A 21,354-nucleotide genomic window follows, 5' to 3' on the forward strand; every position below is an offset into this window, starting at 1 on the left:
CTGTTCTTCAGGGGAGAATGGGACTCTGGAGAGCTAGCTGTGGGGTTTGTCTCTGCCACTCTCCTCACTGTGAAGTGAGGAGGCGGGGTCTGAGAGGCTGGGTGGCCATACTTTAGTTTTCTCTGTCTTCTCAGAGTACATGCTAGCTATAGGTAGATTGCAGGAACATTAACTGGGACCCCACGTTCTGGCTGCTTTGGTTTATCTCCCCTTCTGCCCCTCGATCTCACCATTCCTCCTGGCAGAAGGAGACACAATCACTTCAGGTTCCTCTCAACGTACCCCTCAGACAAAATCCAGAGAGCCTGAGCTTCTGTCCTTCCCATAGTCCAGCAGAGAAAAAAACAACAACCCAGGTCAGGTTTGTCTCCTCCCCAGAGCTGACCTCAAATGTGTTTTATCTTCTGCTTCCCTTTCAACCTGCCCCACCTTTAGTCTATTCAGTGTACAGATCTCTCAGGCAGGCGTGTGAGCCCAGCTGGGGTTTCTTTGCTGTGTCATAATTGTTCGATTTGTTGAAATTTCAAGAGGACAGATCAGGAGGATCTCATGTTGCCAGTACTCTGACATCACTATTCAGGAAATTCTAAGGGTTTCAGGAGCTTTGTGCTAGGAACCAGGGACAAAGACCAAACATCTCTCTATGAATCGACAGGTAGGTAGGGCAGAGGTCATTGGTACTATTTTGGAGCAGAGTTAATTGCTGAATAGAGAAAATAGGTGATATGGCTGGGAGTGGAGCTGGGTGGTATCTCTCCTTACTTGACGCCTCTCTGGGATACTTTGCAGCCTTAGGTTCTCACACCAGTATTCAGGCTCTTATCTTTAGCCTCCTGTCTTAGTACAGGAGCTACTAGTCATATGTGGTTATTTGAATTTAAATTAAAAAATCCAGTTTTTCTGTCACACCAGTCACATTTCAAGTGCTCAGTAGTAGCCACATGTGGCCAGTGACTACCATTCTAGGTAGAGCATAAAAGAACATTTCTTTCCTTTTAGACAGAACTGGACAGTGCTATCCAGGCAAGTAGGTGAAGGCTGTTTTGCTATGGACTTCTAGAGTGACAGGAAGGGGAATCACAGGGCTCAAACCTGAGACAAAGGAGTGACAATACCACAAGTTCAAAAAGCACTGTCATAGTAACCCTCCGAAGAATATGTTCCTGGCTGGTAAACAAGGGTTTACAACGTGTTAGGAGAATTCGATTCAACTTAGAGACAGAGACAAAATGCAAGATAAAAGGCACATAGGCTTTAATTCACTCACAGTTCAGACGCCCAGACGAGTGGCCAGCTCAGCCTAAGTGAAAGTTAGATGGGGCCCCAAACAACCTTGCTCAGTGGGATGAAGTCTCTAAGCATCTGTGATGTTCAGATGTCTGCAGGGAACAGCAGGAGGTGAAGGAGAGAGGGTCTCGAAGCTTCAGCCCCTTAGATACTTATATGAGCCAGCCACCATGCCGTTTAAATCTTGTTCAGTAACAAGTTACAAGTTCAATAACATGTTTACATACATTTTTGGTTTTACTTTTATCACTTTCAGACACCCACACTCTCAGCTCACAACAGCCACACTTATCAACTGCTCGTCAAAATATGTTTACATCTTCACTCCTGGTCAAAACATGTTTACAACTTTTTTTGGAACTTGTTCAATAACAAGTTTATTATATCAAGCACCATTTTAAAAATTACTTTTGTAGAAACATGAGCCCTTAATCTTAGAGCCTGTCTGGTTGAGGACTTCTGTCAGATGGACTAATGAAAGGCTGATAACCTTGACCTTCGGGTATAACTGAGCTGCACAGCTTCTTTTACTAGCAGATGGAAATGAGTGAATAAACTAGATCTTGGCGAATCTCAGTCCAAGAATAGTAGTACTTGCCCAGGGTAGGTGTCTGTTTAGGTCTTTGATCCACTTTGAGTTATTTTTGTTTTGACTTAGAGTTAATTTTTATATATGGTATAAGGTAAGGGTCCAACCTCATTTGCTTTTTTGCATGTGGAAATCCAGTTATTCCAGCACCATTTATTGAATAAACTAGCCTTTTCTTATGGAACAGTCTTGGCACCTGGAGGGGAGAGTGGCAGAGGCTAAAATTTGACAGTTGTCCACAGCCTTTTTCCTTTGACCATCAGAGAACATTAGACGTGGAATGCTGAATTCTCAGCACAAGCCTGTAAAGTTGATGGTTCACCTCTATCTCTGTGGTGAATAGATTTTCTCAGTTACTTTTTCTTTGGCTTACTTGTCTCTCCCTCCTGTTTCAACTGTCACCTTTTACCCCACTCCTTACAGTTCTGAAATCAAGGAGACTAGGATAACAGGAGACAGAAGTCTTTCCCAAATCAGGATCACAGTAGAGCTGTGAGATTAGAAGTTTATATCAATGACTGGCTGAATTTCCATTTTTCTGAGTGGAAATGTTCTGAGTAGAAAGTGACCAATGTTAATGCTTAAAACACCCAGTTTTTAAGGGTCATCTGAAGCTGCTTTAATGTAAGAGATGGCAGAACCTCCTAGGTGAGACCCACTGGGAAGCCCTGAAACCCTCTGCGTCCTATAGGACTGTTCCTAAAGAAACAGATTACTGGAGTGAGAGGCGATAAGCAGAGAGGTGGATGATAATGCCTGGCTGGCTGGCTGCAGCCTGAAGTAGTCAATCACCCCTTAATGTTTACAGAAGTGAAAAGTCAATGAGTAGTTGTTTTAATTTGACACACTCTTGGGTTGAGAGTGTAATTGCTGGAGGGGACAGTTAAGTGGCTGTGCTCCTTGTCATCTCCTCTGGGCCTGACTCCTGTGCTAAGCCCTTTTCTGATGAGCAATAGATTGGGTTAAATACCGGCCTAATTGCTCACTTCCGCTTGCTGGTCTGGCAGTGCCTTGTACTACATTTTCATCAGCTCTTGCCTGCGGCTGTTGGGGTTTATGCTGCAAAGAGAGTCAGTCCGTATGTTCATTTTCATGAATCAATGTCGTTTTTGAAAAGCAGTTGTTACAGCGCTAAGTGGACTGAAATAAATTATACCCCCTTCAGACCATTGGAGTAAATCAGAACTGTTTATCTCCATTCCAACTGGTCTTTTGAGTATAAATGACTTTTGTTTACTTATCAAACCAAATGTTTGTCCCCAGGACATGATCTGCTCATATTTTAAAGTCCTATGAATAGCACTTTGCCGCTGGCAAACCAGAGAGTAAATTCTGTGTACTTTAGGCAGAAAAATGTCTCTCCACCCCTCACCCCACCCCATCCCACCCCAGCATCCTACAGCAAGTGACATTATCAAGGCTGTAGACACTTTGTTATAATTGTACCAACCCTGAATGTCACACCTCAAACCCTTGCTTAACATGTGCCAGGAACACACTAAAAAAAAAAAAGAAAAACAACAACAACAACATGATTTCTTGTCCTGGAAGTTCCTAAGCAAAGAAACTAAAATTTGGAACATGTATTTCTTTTCTTGGCTTACTTGGCTCTCCTTGTTCATGAAAGATGTGCGGTACCTGATAATTACTTGCCGGTTAAGAGAAAATAGTTGAAATGACTGCATTCATTTCTTTGGTAAATCCAAGTGGCCAGTACCTGACTCTTCATGTTTGGAACCCAGATTCTGAAGTTTGATTGTGTGGCTCTGTTATTATGAAATCCTGTTTCATGTTTAATACGAGTTGAAGAACTATCTCATCATTTCCTTTTCTTTGGGTTGGGCTGCTGTCTTCTATTTACCTTCTGCACAGGGCTTGCTAGGCCACGTTAACAGCATCTCTCTCAGTGAAACACGAATAGTCTTTTATTTTTATTATGCTTTTTCAGATATTTTCCAGAGTGAATTATAATAACAGGGTTAATTTTACCTAGTCCTGCTCTTTTGAAATGCAAAACATTCCTGCATATACTCAAAATAGTTCTGTTTTCTGTTATGCTTCCTCTCCTTTCGTTCCTTGAACTTCATCATGTCTTTATTGGCATTTAACGTGGACCACGACTGTCTGAAGAGGGCTTTGCATTATTCTGTGTGTAACTTATAGTTTAATGCTTCATGCAAACCTACTTTTATCATTTTTTAATCTTTTTTATCGATTTTTAATTTATTGTATTTACATAGATTCTAGTGTTGCCCTGAATGCATCCCCCCTCCCCCGTATTCCCCTCAACATCTCCCTTGCCCCCCTCCCCATAGTGCCTTCCCCCTTCACTTCAGCTTTATCCCATCCTCTCACCCCCTTTCCCTTTGTCCTCTTTTGCTCTGGTCCCTTTGATCCCTCCTCTGTCTCAATTCCATTCCTCAGTTCACATTGTTCATTGGATTCCTCAAATGAGTGAGGTCATATGATATTTTTCTTTTTCTGCCTGGCTTATTTCACTTAACATAATAGTTTCCATGTCCATTCATGATGTCGAAAAAGATAAGGTCTCCTTCTTTTTCATGGCCCCATAGTATTCCATTGTGTATATGTACCAAAGCTTTTTAATCCACTCGTCCACTGATGGACACTTGGGCTGTTTCCAGATCTTTGCTACTGTGAACAATGCTGCCATAAATATGGGGGTACATTTCTCCTTTTGAAACAGTGCTATGGTATTCTTGAGGTATATTCCTAAGACTGGGATAGCTGGGTCAAAAGGCAGTTCAATTTTTAATTTTTTGAGGAATCTCCATACTGTTTTCCACAGTGGCTGCACCAGTCTGCATTCCCACCAGCAGTGCAGGAGGGTTCCCTTTTCTCCACACCCTTGCCAGCACTTATTCTGTGTTGTTATGTTGATGAGCACCATTCTGACCAGTGTGAGGTGATATCTCATTGTGGTTTTAATTTGCATTTCTCTAATGATTAGTGATGTTGAGCATTTTTTCATATGCCTATTGGCCATCTGTATGTCCTCTTTGGAGAAGTGTCTATTCATTTCTTTTGCCCATTTTTTGATTGGATTGTTTATCTTCCTGGTGCTGAGTTTAACAAGTTCTTTATAGATTTTGGTTATTAACCCCTTATCAGACATATTGTCGAATATGTTCTCCCATTGTGTGGTTTATCTTTTTATTCTGTTCATATTGTCTTTAGCTGTACAAAAGCCTTTTAGTTTGATATAGTCCCATTTGTTTATCCTGTCTTTTATTTCACTTGCCTGTGAAGATAAATCAGCAAATATATTGCTGCAAGAGATGTCGGAGAGCTTACTGCCTATGTTTTCTTCTAAGATGATTATGGTTTCATGGCTTACACTGAAGTCTTTTATCCATTTTGAGTTTATTTTTGTGGATGGTGTAAGTTGGTGGTTTTATTTTTTTGCAGGTAGCTGTCCAATTTTCCCGACACCATTTGTTGAAGAGGCTGTCTTTACTCCATTGTATGCTCTTACCTCCTTTATCAAATTATCAGTTGTCCATAAAGGTGTGGGTTTATTTCTGGGTTCTCTGTTCTGTTCCATTGATCTATATGCCAGTTCTTATGCTAGTACCAAGCTGTTTTGAGTACAGTGGTCTTGTAGTATAACTTGATATCGGGAAGTGTGACACCTCCCACTTTATTCTTCTCAAGATTGCTGAGGCTATTCATGTTCTTTTTTGGTTCCATATAAATTTCTGGAATATGTGTTCTATATCTTTGAAGTATGTTCTTGGTATTTTAATCAGTATTGCATTGAATTTAAATATTGCTTTGGGTAATATGGACATTTTAATGATGTTTATTCTTCCTAACCATGAGCACGATATATGCTTCCACTTGTTTGTGTCTTCCCTGATTTCTTTTATCAAGATTTTATAATTTTCCGAGTACAGGTCTTTAATCTCCTTGGTTAAATTTACTCCTACGTACTTTATTTTTTTGGTTGCAATAGTGAAGGGGATTGATTCCTTAATTACTCTTTCTGACAGTTCATTGTTGGTGTATAAAAATGCCTCTGATTTCTGAGTATTAATTTTATATCCAGCCACCTTGCTGAATTCATTTGTCAGGTCCAGTAGTTTTTTGACTGAGACTTTAGGGTTTTCTATATACAATATCATATCATTTGCAAATAATAGTTTTACTTTTTCTTTTCCAATTTGGATGCCTTTTATTTATTCTTGTCTGATTGCTGTGGCTAGGACTTCCAGGACTATGTTGAATAAGAGTGGTGAAAGGAGGCATCCCTGCTTTGTTCCTGATATTAAGGGGATTGCTTTTAATTTTTGCCTGTTGAGTATGATGTTGGCTGTGGGTTTGTCATAGATGGCCTTTATCATGTTGAGGTATGTTCCCTGTATTCCCACTTTGCTGAGAGTTTTGATCATGAATGGGTGCTGGATTTTAGCAAATGCTTTTTCTACATCTATTGAAATTATCATGTAGTTTTCCCCCTTCCTTTTGTTTATGTAATGAATCACATTGATTGATTTGTGAATATTGTACCAGCCTTGCTTTCCCAGAATAAATCCCAATTGATCATGGTGTATGATTCTTTTCATATATTGTTGGGTCTGGTGGCTAATATTTTGTTGAGGATTTTAGCATCTAGATTCATCAGAGATATTGGCCTATAATTTTCTTTTTTGTGTGTTGTTTTTGCTTGGTTTTGGAATCAGAATTATGCTAGCCACATAAAAGGAGCTTGGAAATATTTTTACCTCTTGAATTTTTAGAAATAGCTTAAGAAGGATAGAAGTTAGTTCTTCTTTGAATATTTGGTAGAATTCACTTGTAAAGCCATCGGGTCCCAGGCTTTTGTTTGTAGGGAGTTTTTTGATATGTGTTTTAATTGGTCTGTTTAGGTTTTCTGATTCTTCCCGATTGATTTTTTTTTTTGTATTTTTTTTTTCTGAAGCTGGAAATGGGGAGAGACAGTCAGACAGACTCCCGCATGCGCCCGACCGGGATCCACCCCGCACGCCCACCAGGGGCGATGCTCTGCCCACCAGGGGGCAATGCTCTGCCCCTCCGGGGCGTCGCTCTGCCGCGACCAGAGCCACTCTAGCGCCTGGGGCAGAGGCCAAGGAGCCATCCCCAGCGCCTGGGCCATCTTTGCTCCAATGGAGCCTTGGCTGCGGGAGGGGAAGAGAGAGACAGAGAGGAAGGAGGGGGTGGGGGTGGAGAAGCAAATGGGCGCCTCTCCTATGTACCCTGGCCGGGAATTGAACCCGGGTCCCCTGCACGCCAGGCTGACGCTCTACCACTGAGCCAACCGGCCAGGGCCCGATTGATTTTTAAAATATTATGTTTCAAAGAATTTGTCCATTTCATCTAGGTTGCCTGATTTTTTGGCATACAGTTCTTCATAGTATTTACTTACAATCCTTTGTATTTCTATTGTGTCAGTTGTTATTTCTCCACTCTCATTTCTAATTTTATTTATTTGTGTCTTCTCTTTTTTTCTTGGTGAGTCTGGTTAAAAGTTTATTGATCTTGTTTACCTTTTCAAAGAACCAGCTCCTTGTTTCATTGATCCTCTGTATTGTTTCTTTAGCCTCTATGTCATTTATTTCCACTCTGGTCTTTTTTTTTTCTTTTTTTTATTTTAGTCTTTTTTTTTTTTTTTTTTGCATTTTCTTTTCTGAAGCTGGAAACAGGGAGAGACAGTCAGACAGACTCCCGCATGCGCCCGACTGGGATCCACCCGGCACGCCCACCATGGGGCGACGCTCTGCCCACCAGGGGGTGATGCTCTGCCCATCCTGGGCGTCGCCATGTTGCGACCATCCTGGGCGTCGCCATATTGCGACCAGAGCCACTCTAGCGCCTGGGGCAGAGGCCACAGAGCCATCCCCAGCGCCCGGGCCATCTTTGCTCCAATGGAGCCTTGGCTGCGGGAGGGGAAGAGAGAGACAGAAGGCGCGGCGGAGAGGTGGAGAAGCAAATGGGCGCTTCTCCTATGTGCCCTGGCCGGGAATCGAACCCGGGTCCTCCGCACGCTAGGCCGACGCTCTATCGCTGAGCCAACCGGCCAGGGCTCCACTCTGGTCTTTATTATTTCCTTCCTTCTACTACCTCTGGGCTTTTCTTGCTGTTCTTTTTCTAGTTCTTTTAGATACAGGGTTAAGTTGTTTATTTGAGCTTTATTTAGCTTCTTTTTTTTTTTTTTTTTTTCATTTTTCTGAAGCTGGAAACTGGGAGAGACAGTCAGACAGACTCCCGCATGCGCCCGACCGGGATCCACCCGGCATGCCCACCAGGGGCAATGCTCTGCCCACCAGAGGGCGATGCTCTGCCCATCCTGGGCGTCGCCATGTTGCGACCAGAGCCACTCCAGCGCCTGAGGCAGAGGCCACAGAGCCATCCCCAGCGCCCGGGCCATCTTTGCTCCAATGGAGCCTTGGCTGCGGGAGGGGAAGAGAGAGACAGAGAGGAAAGCGCGGCGGAGGGGTGGAGAAGCAAATGGGCGCTTCTCCTGTGTGCCCTGGCCGGGAATCGAACCCGGGTCCTCCGCACGCTAGGCCGACGCTCTACCGCTGAGCCAACCGGCCAGGGCTTTAGCTTCTTAAGATATACCTGTAATGCTATGAACTTCCCTATCAGTGCTGCTTTTGCTATGTCCTATAAATTTTGAGTTGTTGTATGCTCATTATCATTCATTTCTAGGAATTTTTTAATTTCTTCTTTGATCTCATTGTTAATCCATTTGTTATTTAATAATATTCTATTTAGAAGCCAAGTGTTTGAGTATTTTTCAGTTTTTCTGCTGTGGTTGATTTCTAGTTTCATGCCATTGTGATCAGAAAAAATGCTTGATATGACTTCAATCTTCTTAAATTTGTTGAGACCGCTTTTGTGCCCTAATATGTGGTCTATCCTAGAGAATGTACCATGAGCACTTGAAAAGAATGTATATTTTGCTGCTTTAGGGTGAAAGTTCTGAAGATATCTATTAAATCGAGTTGATCTAGTGTGTCCTTTAAGTCTGCTCTTTCTTTGTTAATTTTCTTTCTTGAGGATCTATCTAGTGATGTTAGTGGGGTATTCAAATCCCCTACTATTATAATAATGCTGTTGATCTCGCCTTGTATATCCATCAAAATCTGCTTTATATATTTAGGTGTTCCTATATTAGGTGTGTAGACATTTAAAATGGTTATATCTTCCTGTTGGATTGCTCCTTTTATCATTATGTAGTGACCTTCTTTATCTCTTACTATAGCCTTTGTTTTTTTTTGTTTTTTTTTTCAAAGTTGTGAACAGTCATTTCATTCATAAAAAGATGCAACAAATTTAAAAATGACACAAAATATCATTTTCAACATAACATCAAAGAGTGAGTGTACTCAGCTCATAACAGAGCAAATGGGTAAGGGGAGCAATAACTCAGGCTGGAGCATGTTTCATACACTGAGAAAGGAGAGCTGGTTGAAGGAAAGCAGAGGAACTTTGCCTTTTAAAAGTATGGATATTAGAATCGAGGAGCTCCATAATCATCTGGCATCCGCTCAATGTTGTACCTATGGTTAGAAATGTACATGATGGGAACGCCAGGGATCTTCCTGATTCTTCGTTTAAGGTCCCGGTCAACTGTGGCTACAATATAGCACTTGTGCTGAGTTACTCTCTGTACTAAGCAGTCATCTGCATAGGTTCCTTTGTGTGTGCACGGTAATCGTTCAAATCTTGGATCCTTGGCGATCCTTAGAGCAACTCGATACTTCTGCCCCAATTTCTCAATTTCAGCCATGACACAGTCAGTTATACAAGGGATACACTTGGCATAAAGACAGTCCATCATTGACTGCACTAAATCCAGTTTGGCTTTAATGGAAAAGTTGATAAAGTTGGTATCAACCAGGATGTGGTAAGGTGGGCCCAGCTGTGTGTTATATTGGAAGAACAAGCAATAAGGGTATTGGGGGACTTCTCTTTCCTTGAGTGCACTGGGATCTTTCTTTTCTTTTTTTTTAGGTTTTAATCTATCCTTTTCTTTAAGTCTCTGATCTCTGAGACTAAGCATTCGCTTCATGGTCGCATACTTCCTTGTTTTCTTTTGCTTCCCCATGTTCATGCCGCACTCTTGTTTCTGCTGGTAGCCTTTGTTTTAAAGTCCATTTTGTCTGATATAAGTATTGCTACCCCAGCTTTTTTTTTTTTTTTTTCATTTCCATTTGCATGAAATATTTTTTTCTATCCTCTTACTTTCAGTCTATGTGCATCTTTTGTTTTAAAGTGTGTCTCTTGTGGACAGCATATGTATGGGTCCTGTTTTCTTATCCACGCAGCTACCCTATGTCTTTGGATTGGATCCTTTAATCCATTTACATTTAAGGTTATTATTGATATGTAGTTGTTTACTGCCATTTTATTCTTTAAAGCTGTATTCCTCTTTTGCTATATTCTTTTCCCCTTTGATCTCTTTACAACAGGCCCCTTAACATTTCTGGTAGCATTGGTTTGGTTGTAATGAATTCCTTCAGTTTTTTGTGTTTGTTTTTTTTTTTTGGTCTGGGAAGCTTTTTATTTCTCCTTCAATTTTAAACAATAGCCTTGCTGTAGAAAATAGTCTTGGTTGTAGACTCTTGTTCTGTATTACTTTGAATATTTCTTGCCATTCCCTTCTGGCCTCAAGTATTTTTGTTGAGAAGTTGGATGTCATCCTTATGGGGGCTCCTTTGTAGGTGATAGCCTTTTTTCTCTAGCAGCTTTTAATATTTTCTCTTTATCACTTAGCTTTGGTATTTTAATTATGATGTGTCTTCGTGTAAATTTCTTTGGGTTTCTCTTTAATGGAGTTCTCTGTGCTTCTTGAACTTGTGTGACTTTTTCCTGCATCAATTTAGGGAAGTTTTCAGCTATGATTTGATTGATCAAAGTCTCTATCCCTTGTTCTTTCTCTTCTTCTTCAGGAACCCCTATTATGCAGAGGTTATTTCTCTTCATGTTGTCACAGAGTTCTCTTAGAGTTTCCTCAAACTTTTTGAGTCTCTTCTTTTTGCTGCTCTGCTTCTGTGTCTTTATTTATCTTGTCCTCTATCTTGCTGATTTGATCCTCAGCTTTATCCATCTTGCTTTTAATTCTTTCCATTGTGGTCTTCATTTCTGATATTGTATTTGTCATTTCTGACTGATTTTTTATTATTTCAATTTCCTTTTTTATACTTGCTATCTCTTTAGTTGTTTGTTTTAATCATCTATTGTTGTTCTAAGATCTTTGAGCATCTTAACAGTCATTATTTTAAACTCTCCATCTGGTAATTTGGTTATATCTGATTCACTCAAGTCCTTTTCTGGGGATTTCTCTTGATTCAATTGGGTTGCTTTTCTCTGCCTTCCCATTTTGTTTGTGTATAAAAAGGGTGTGGCCACTGTAGTCCAATGGGTGTGGCCTCTGTGTTCCCTAGGTGTGGTCTGTCTGCAGGCCCACCACCCCCTCTGCCGCTGCCTGCAGCATTCAGATATGGGTGTTGCCAGCGCTGTCTGGCTGCAGCTGTCGCTGCGGTTTCTGCCTCTTCTCCACGGGAGGGGCTGTGTTCATGTGCCCGGGTCTACAAGGCTTGGCCTTCCCCCTGCCGCCACAGGTGGGGCTGTGCACTGTGCCTGGGGCCACAAGCCTTGGCATCCTGGGCAGGGGTGAGCACCTTTGCTCAGCCGCGGGTCTCTGTCTATTCCTGGGCTTTTGCCCCACCCCCGTGGGCAGAGTTGTGCTTGCACATAGGGCCGCCGCAAGCCTGGGCTCTGCGAGCTGGGCAGGGCTGCATGCCTGTGCTCAACCTCAGGTCTCTGCAGATCCCAGGCTTTTGCCTTTCCCATGTGGGCGGGATTGCAGGCAGGCCCACAGCCGGGGAGACCGCTGTAATATGCCCCTTCCGCCTCTGCCTGGTGAGACTGAGGGTCTCGGTTGTGGCCTGCCCGGCTTCCACCCCGCCGATGGAACCGTGCTTCTGCATCCCGCCGCTGCCTGCCCTCTGGTGAGCCCTCAGCAGTGTGGTTGGGGGCACTGCACCTCAGACCCTAGCACTCAATACTGTGTTTCTTAAGGCTCCCTCCTTCTAAGCAACTCTACTCTGAATGCTGCGGAAGAGCTTATTTGGTTGGTGTCCTGCTTCCCTTTGCTGGTATTGCTGGTTCCAGGGGAAATATTCACTTCAGATTTGGGGAGTGACTCAGCCCAGGGGTTAGGGTGGCTGTCCCTCAAAGTGTTTCTGCCTGTGCCTCCTAGATTACACTCTTCCTGCTACTCCAGTCCTCTCATCTCTCCCTGTTCCCTGGAGTCTGGGGTGAGTGGATGTGAAAGAGGTTTTTTGCGCTGTCCCTTTAAGAAGAATCCTGGGTCTGAGAAATCTGTCTCTTTCTCACAAACAGTATCCTGACTTGTTTCGCAGCTAAATACCGTCCATACGCGTATTCTAAGCTTTGAGGCTACAGGCTGGGGCTTTGTTCTTGGGGCCCAGTGCCCTCCCCTCTCCGCTAAACTCACCTCCCGCCACGCGAGTCTCTCTGGGTTGCCGTTTGCTCCGGGGAGCTGGGCAGCCATCTCCGCGTTTCCGCTTTTCCTACCAGTCTCATTGTGGCTTCTTCAGTGTTCCTTGGTTGAAGAGCCCTCTTAGTTTAGTCCAAAGTTGGTTTTTCAAGATGATGGTTCTTAAAATTAAGCTGTAATTCACTTTGGTTCTGGGAGGGGGAAGCAGGTACATCCACCTATTCCATCACCATCTTGCTGCCTTTATCATTATTTTTACCAAAAGCAATGTGAGCTCATTAGAGGGTAAATTCAAATAATACTAGAAATATATTTAAACCTGAAGTTTTATGATTTCTTTCATATAGATATTACATATTTTGAGTTTCTTTTTTCCCAAATTTATGTTTAGTAATATACATTAATACCTGTAAAAGTGGACATTATATCAAGTGTGTTTTTGGCATCCATTAGATTAACCCTGTGATGTTGATCATTTTAATGTAGTTAATTCACATTAATGGACTTCTTAATGTAGAACCATCCATGTATTCCTGGAGTAAATCTTACTTGATCAAGTGCATTATGTTTTTAATATATCACTGGATTAAATTTACCTGTATTTATTTAGGAATTTTGTGCTTTTAGCTATGGTGAGCTGGGCCTTCTTTTGTATTTTGTGGTATCTTACCATGTTTTTGTATCATGGTTATAACAAATTTGTTGAATGAAGCTGAAGTCATTCATCTATTCTCTGGAGAATTTTATATGGCATAGAAATACTCATGTCTTTGCTTTGGAATAAAATTGCCCATAAGACCACCTAGGCCTGGATCCTTTTTTAGGTGGGGCATCTTGATTAACTATTTCATTTATTTTATGGAAACATGTTTAATGAACTCTCTTCCTCACTTTGACAGTTTGTTTTTATTTAAAGAGAACTATGCACTTTAATTTGATTTTTAAACGTAATGATAAAAATTACAATGATCTCTTACATTTTTGAAAACACTATACTTGTGGTTATATCCACTTTCTCATATTTAATGCTTTTCTCTTTATACATTTATTTTCCTTTGTTTGTGGCCAGATTGTCCAAAGGTTGGTTTATTTTATCAGTCATTTCATAGCACCATTATATGAGTTTATTTGTTTCTGTGTAGTTACTGTTTGACATTACTTAAGTTGTTTTTAAAAAGATTTTTGAAATTCTTTATTTTTACATTTTTCCTTTCAGTTCCCACCAAAAAAAAATGAGCACTTTTAATAATAAAGCCAACTTGCTTAAAGAAGATACTCCCCCCAAGAATATGGCAAATAAATGGCAGAACTGGATTTGAAACCCCGATCTATTTTTAAAGCTCACTCTTCCCCCACCCCTCATATCACGCTGCTTGGTGAGGTACAGAGGATGTCTATTTCTTAGATTGGGTTCTACTTAAAAGTCAACAAGGGCTTGTGTGCTGTAGTATATTGTGTAGTAACTCCAGGGAGGAAGTGTGAGGGGAGGAGGAAAAGCCAGCATGAAGTTGTGTCGTTGGAATCACTGCAGACAATAGGTGTTAGTTCTGGAACCTTCTGAGGACCTCCTGGAAAGCATCTCCCAATCATCCACCTGAGGATGAAGCAGGAGAAGCCTTTATCCATGAGTCCCAGCTCCTTGCCTTGGCTGAGGCATCAGTCCTCTTACTTCTGAGTAAGCACATGTCTGCTTGGAGAAGTATCTGTGGCATCAGAGAAGCACCAGCGAGGGACTAAGTGACCCGTGGTCCACGCTTGATACAAGATGCTGTCACAGGGAAGTGAGTTGAAGCTGGCACAGAGGTGTTGTCAATACAATGTGAGTCTGGCTCTTAGAGGCATCTAGTATAACCTATTTATAGGGAAATCATTTGGACTCATATGTGATGATGCATTTTACCCAACTCTTTTTATGAAAGTAACACAGAGCCATCTAACACTTAGGACTTGGATATTAGGTAGCATGGGTTATTTTTATTCTGTTAAAGTCTGCTACTCCTTTGGATGTGACCCTTTGCCAAATGGACTTCTTTTCCTCTGGAAACATCAGCCAATTGGGAGGATTGGTCGAAAGTAATGTGTTGAAGATTTGCCAGAAGATTCCAATTTATTGATGAAGTACCCCATTCTAGAGAAGATTTACTATTTTGGTGAGAAAGGAGGAAAAAGCACCATGGGAAAGAAGCTATTTTTACCTTTCTTAACCAAAATATGTCTACTTAAAGAAAAGATGAATTTAAAGATATGACTGACCCTTCAAAGAATATAGTTGGCTTTGGGGCTTAAGCACTGATTCTTGGTCAAATTATTTTTCTTTGTATTTGGAGGAAGGGTGAGTTATCATTGCATAATGGTTCAGAGCATTGAGTTTGGTGTCTCACAGACCTGCTTTGTCACTTAGTGCCACATGACCTTGAGCAAGTGTCTTCCTCTCTCTGAACCTTAGTTTTTCCATCTGTAAGTTGGAAGTGATAGTATGTATTTCATTAGTTTTTTTAGTGTGAATTAAGTGAAGTAATGTATGTAAAGGGCTTAGCACTGCACATGGCACATGGTCAATGCTTAATAAATTGTACTTTCATGATCTTTTTATTTTTTTCCCCATGAGAGAGACAGACAGGCAGAGAGAGAGATGAGAAACATCAGCTCATAGTTGCGGCACCTTATTTGTTCATTGATGACTTTCTCATATGTACTTTGACTGGAGGGCTCCAGCTGAGCCAGTGACCCCATGCTCAAGCCAGAGACCTTGGGCTTCAAGCCAGAAACCATGGAGTCATGTCTATGATCCCACACTCGAGCCAGCAACCCTACTCTTAAGCCTGGTGAGCCTGTGCTCAAGCCAACTACCTCAGGGTTTTGAACCTGGGTCCTCAGTGTGTCAGGCTGATGCTTTTTCCACTGTGCCACTGCCTGGTCAGGCTTGTGATCTTCTTAATTGTCTGTTGGTGCCTGCAAGAATTCTGAGAAAGAGTACATTTGAAAGTGTTCCAAGCAGACCCAATGCCAGGAAAGATACAGAGTGACTAGTTAGTACGGTGGGACTTCTGTCATTTCTCCTCCATTGTCCTTATACCGGAAGGGTGCACACAGTAGGACTTTTTCTTATGGCTGGCAGCCTGCTTTTCTCTTGCTTTTTCCTCTTTTGAGAAAAAACAATTTGATAAATACCATGGTAAAATAATATTGATTTTATGTCATAGGCTTGTTGATTATTTGCATTTTAAAAGAACATCAGTGTTTATTCTAAAGAAATGAATCTTTGTGAAATTTCAGGTATTTTTGGTCCTTGCACAGTAGGCATATTTTGAGGACAGAATCTCTTGTCCCCTGAATTTCAAATCACTCTTTCATAAATTACTACCTCTATGGGGTACATAGAAACAGCCCTGATTCAAGCATCTTGGTTTTTGAAGTGCTTTAAATCTGGCATTATTCCAAATACTATATTTATATCCTTATGATAATATCATATACTTATAATAAGCTATGTCATAAAAATATTATTGTTCTATAATGTTTCAAATGTAGACATTTCAGAATATTTTTAGTGCAGTGGTCAGCTGCTTTGGAAAGTGCATGATTACTTATTAAGTTAACAAGATATTTTAGTAAATCAAGTTCCCTAAACTATGCATCACCCAATGACTAACTTAACTTAAGAAATTGTGCAGACATCTCTTTTGGATAAAAACCTCTTATATTATAATAAATTGGTAATAATAATGAAATGCAATGAATACTTTATCAGCAAGTTAGATCTTTTGCAAAGTACCGTTTCCAAAAATCAAATTAGTTTTAAGTGGTTCACATTAACAATATAAGTAGACTTTAGATAAATGCTTTTTTCCCCCAAAACATTCATATTTATTTATTTATTTTTATTTAATTTATTGTGTTTACATAGATTCTAGTGTCGCTCCGATTGCATCCCCCCTCCCCCGTATTCCCCTCAACATCTCCCTTGCCCCCTCCCAGTAGCTCCCTCCCCCCTTCTCTTCAGGTTTAATTCCATTCTTCAGTTCACATTGTTCCTTGGATTGCTCAAATGAGTGAGGTCATATGATATTTTTCTTTCTCTGCCTGGCTTATTTCACTTTACATATAGTTTCTAGGTCCACTTATGCTGTTACAAAAGGTAATATTTCCTTCTTTTTCATGGCCCCATAGTATTCCATTGTGTATATGTACCACTGCTTTTTAGTCCACTCGTCCACTGACGGACACTTGGACTGTTTCCAGATATTGGCTATTGTAAACAATGCTGGCATAAACATGGGGGTGCATTTCTTTTTTTGAATCAGTGATATGGTGTTCTTGGGATATATTCCTAAAAGTGGGATGGCTGGTTCAAAAGGCAGTTCCATTTTTTATTTTTTGAGGAATCTCCATACTGTTTTCCACAGTGGCTGCACCAGTCTGCATTCCCACCAGCAGTACAGGAGGGTTCCCCTTTCTCCACATCCTCACCAGCACCTATCGTGTGTTGTTTTGTTAATGAGCGCCATTCTGACTGATGTGAGGTGGTTATAAATTCAATACAATACCAATTAAAATACCAATGACATACTTCAAAGATATAGAACACATTTTCCAAAAATTTATGTGGAACCAAAAAAGAACACGAATAGCTTCAGCAATCTTGAAAAAGAAGGAGGTAAGAGCATACAATGGAGTAAAGACAGTTTCTTTAACAAATGGTGTTGGGAAATTTGGACAGCTACCTGCAAAAAATGAAACTAGACCACCAACTTACACCAGTCACAAAGAGAAACTCAAAATGGATAAAAGACTTAAATGTAAGCCATGAAACCATAAGTGTCTTAGAAGAAAACACAGGCAGTAAGCTCTCTGACATCTCTTGCAGCAATATATAAATATTTGCTGATTTATCTCCATGGGCAAGTGAAATAAAAGACAGGATAAATAAATGGGACTATATCAAACTAAAAAGCTTTTGCACAGCTAAAGACAATAAGAACAGAATAAAAAGACAAACTACACAATGGGAGAACATATTCGCCAATACGTCTGATCAGGGGTTAATAACCAAAATTTATAAAGAACTTGTAAAACTCAACACCAGGAAGACAAACAATCCAATCAAAAAATGGGCAGAAGAAATGAATAGACACTTCTCCAAAGAGGACATACAGATGGTCAATAGGCATATGAAGAAATGCTCAACATCACTAATCATTAGAGAAGTGCAAATCAAAACAATTTATAGTCAGCCATTTCATACTTCCATCAAGATGAAACTTGCTATACAGCTTACTTTTGTACTTTATTCATCTAGAAAGGACCTTCTAAGAGATTTATAGAAGAGCAGTTAAAAAGAACTTTGAAAAAATGTAGTTTTTCAGAGCATGTTTCTGTATGTACAGTTAAAATTACTTTATTTTTGCTTAAATGAACAGAAGAACATTGCTGTATTTATTTTCTCTGTAATTCCTTGCAAGGTGTTTATTTTTTACCTGTTTTAATCTTGCTGTGTATACTGTTTTGTGGCCTATTTCCCCCTCATTTTACTTATTTTAACAGTTGGCCTCAAGAGCTAAACATGTACTATATGTCATTTCAAACTTGGCTATGAAATCACATGCAGATATGTGTTTCTGTAGACACACATACCTTGCTTTGACTTTTAATGTGAGCATATTGTTGCTTAAGTATACATTTTCAGTTAACAGTTGGTCTTAGAGATCTTTCATGTTAGTACATGAGGGTCGGTCTACTTTATTCTTTTTTTTTTTTTTTTTAATTTTATTTTATTTTATTTATTTATTTATTTTTTTTACAGAGACAGAGAGTCAGAGTGAGGGATAGACAGGGACAGATAGACAGGAACGGAGAGATGAGAAGCATCAATCATTAGTTTTTCGTTGTGCATTGCGACACCTTAGTTGCTCATTGATTGCTTTCTCATATGTGCCTTGACTGTGGGCCTTCAGCAGACCGAATAACCCCTTGCTTGAGCCAGTGACCTTGGATCCAAGCTGGCGAGCTTTTTGCTCAAGCCAGATGAGCCTGCGCTCAAACTGGCAACCTCAGGGTCTCGAACCTGGGTCTTCAGCATCCCAGTCTGACGCTCTATCCACTGCGCCACCGCCTGGTCAGGCTCTACTTTATTCTTTGTAATTGGTACATAGGAGTTCACAGTTTAGGTGGGTCATAGTTTATTGGTTAATTTCCTTATTTATTGACAATTATGTTGTTTTAAACAAATGCTGAGTTTTCTTGTGCACATGTTCTGGTGTTTTTCTGGGGAGATGTTAAGAAGGGGCACTTCAAAGAAAGCCTGCTTAGGATTATATTAAATACCATCCAATTAACCCAAAACTGACCTTTACCTGTTTACATTCCTACCAACAGTTTATTAAAGTGCCACTTCCCTCAAATCTTTGCTAGCATTATGTTACTGAATATGTACATTTTTTTCTTCTTTTCCAAGTGAGAGTAGGGGAGATAGAGAGACAGACTCCTGCATATGTCCCAGCTGGGATCCACCCAGTGACCCCCTGTCTGGAGCCGATGCTGTGCCATCTGGGGTCATGCTCACAACTGAGCTATTTTTTTTAGCACTTGAGGTGGAGGCTTTACGGCACCATCCTCAGTGCCCGGGGCAGATGTGCTCAAACCAGTCGAGCCATGGCTGGTAGAGGAGAAGAGAGAGAAAAGGGAGAGGGTGGAAAAGCAGATGGTCACTTCTGTGTGCCTTGACTAGGAATTGACCCAGGAACATCCATACACCTGGCCAACACTCTACCACTGAGTCAGCCTGCTAGGGCCGAATATGTACATTTTTGTTAGTACAGAAGGTACCCTCATCCTGCATCTGGGCAGTGCCTGAGAAGCCAGGTGACTGGACCATTTTGTGCACCACTGGTTCCTTCTATCTCTATAAGAAAAGTACAAGATTGCAGCATTATTCACAGTGGTTAAGACATGGAAACAACCAAAGTGTCCCTGGATAGAGGATTGGATAAAGAAGATGTGGTACATGTGTACTGGAATACTATTCAGTCATAGGAAATGATGACATATTGTCCTTTACAACAACATGAACGGACCTTGAGAACATTATACTGAGCGAAATAAGTAAATTGGAAAAAGCCAAAAACTATATGATTTCACACATAGGTGGGATATAAAAATGGAGACTCATGGACATAGGTAAAAGTGAAGTGGTTACCAGGGGGAGGGGGAGGTGAGGGGAAGGAAGTAAAGAGGGTAAAATGTAAGGTGACAGAAAATGATTTGACTTTGGGTGATGGGAATGCAACATAACAACAGTTAAGTGCTATCGAAATGTTTATCTGAAACCTACATACTCTTATTGATCAATGTCATCCTGTTAAATTTAATTTTCTAAATAAAAGTTATAAAAAGGTATAAGAGTAGGATCACAGGTCATAAGGTAAGGCTCTCCACACAGTCCATCTTTGCCTAACAGCCAGCTTGCACTGAATCCCAATCAATCTCCACACGAAAACACCTGCTCTCTTATACAAGCACAGGTGCTTGTAAAGACCCTACTGGTTTTTTATCTCTGTAGCTGCCTTCTCATTACTGGAGGATCTCGTCTAACAGAAGAAGAAAATCTTGTCCTAAAAGGAAGGAGAAGGCAACTTCACCTGCTTTCTTGTTGACATAGTGTGGGGACAACTGTGTTTTCAGTGCAGCTAAAAATGTGCTGTCTTAGTGGGAAAGGCTAGGGGTGTGTCCTCTCTGTGCTAAGGGGTGTGCATCTGGGTAGCAAGGTCACACTGGACAATAGTTGAGATTCACAGAGAGAGCAGGGACTGACACTCTGCCAAGGACTAGATTCATATATTCAATAGACTGAGCCAATCACGATACTGAAGAACACTAGTGTTAGGAAATGCATTGTGAAAAGTGAGCTAATGATCTGATTTCCTCCAAGTCATCATAGTAAGATCAGTGTTGGGTTCTGAGGCAGAGGCTGTCACATGTCACCCGAAGCTCCTTTTGTATGGCGGCACAAAGATGGAGGAATGGCACCTCCTCCCTTTTAGCAGCTGAATCCCAGGTATTGGAAAGAGCTTAGTCCACTATTGACGGAAGACATGAATGTCTCTATTAGGGAGGAAAAGAGGTTAATTTCTTGCTTTGGAAGTAATCACTTGATGCTAAATTACCCAGCTCTGTGTTGTACTCAATTAATTCTGACTCTGAGCAGGCACTTTTAAACCTTTAGAGCTTACAAGAAGTAGAGATTTGAGAAATTGTAACACCAGAGAAATCATAACATAAACATTTTATTTCTGGGATAGAAGTTGAAAGTCATTGAGTTCAACCCCCTCACTTCGTAGATGTGGACACTGAGGCCCCAAACATGGATTGCCCAGGAGACAGGGTAGCCTTAAGAACAAATACCATATGAAACCATGAGTTTATTATTGTGCCGGTGCTCTGGTGTTAGGTTTGAGCACGAACTGGACTCTGTGTTAGCTTCACTGATTGATAGGTTTTTCCTGCCGGTGGCCCTGGTCAGGCACCATGGCATTTCTGTTAGATGTATCAGGATCCCTTGATACTGATGACCGCGAGGTGCTGGAGCCTGCTGGGGTGAATTGGTTCATTTTTCATTGTCTCCATCGTGACTTCATGGAAGGTCACAGAGGTGGAATAGGGTAATTACTTATCTACTCTGAAAACTCACCTGTATGGATTTGCCCACAATCCGGCCCTCTTGTGCCTCTTGGGGAACAGGAGTGAACGTGAGGCCTGTATGGTGGGTCCTGCTGCGACGACGCCCACGCTGTGCCGGCCTCGTTCCTGCTGTCCTCTCGGCTTCCTCTGTCAGGTGTGTACGTTGCTGAACAGTGCACGTCATCATCATAAATCAGATAGAGGGAAAAGCAAAGCTTTTACATTACAAAGGGGCTTTGTACCTCTTTCCTCTTTTCTCCCCAGGCACATGGAATTTGGGACAAATAAG

At 41.1% G+C, this 21,354-nt stretch overlaps 1 protein-coding gene and 1 pseudogene across 2 annotated transcripts in view; one reads left to right on the forward strand and one right to left on the reverse strand.

Moving 5' to 3' along the window:
- Positions 1–21,354, forward strand: part of DMRT1 (doublesex and mab-3 related transcription factor 1) — a 127,202-nt gene that overhangs the window by 86,906 nt on the left and 18,942 nt on the right. The window lies entirely within an intron of this gene.
- Positions 9,278–9,993, reverse strand: LOC136393005 (rRNA-processing protein FCF1 homolog pseudogene; annotated as a pseudogene).

Source organism: Saccopteryx leptura, chromosome 2, assembly GCF_036850995.1.
Source record: "Saccopteryx leptura isolate mSacLep1 chromosome 2, mSacLep1_pri_phased_curated, whole genome shotgun sequence".
Taxonomy (NCBI): domain Eukaryota; kingdom Metazoa; phylum Chordata; class Mammalia; order Chiroptera; family Emballonuridae; genus Saccopteryx; species Saccopteryx leptura.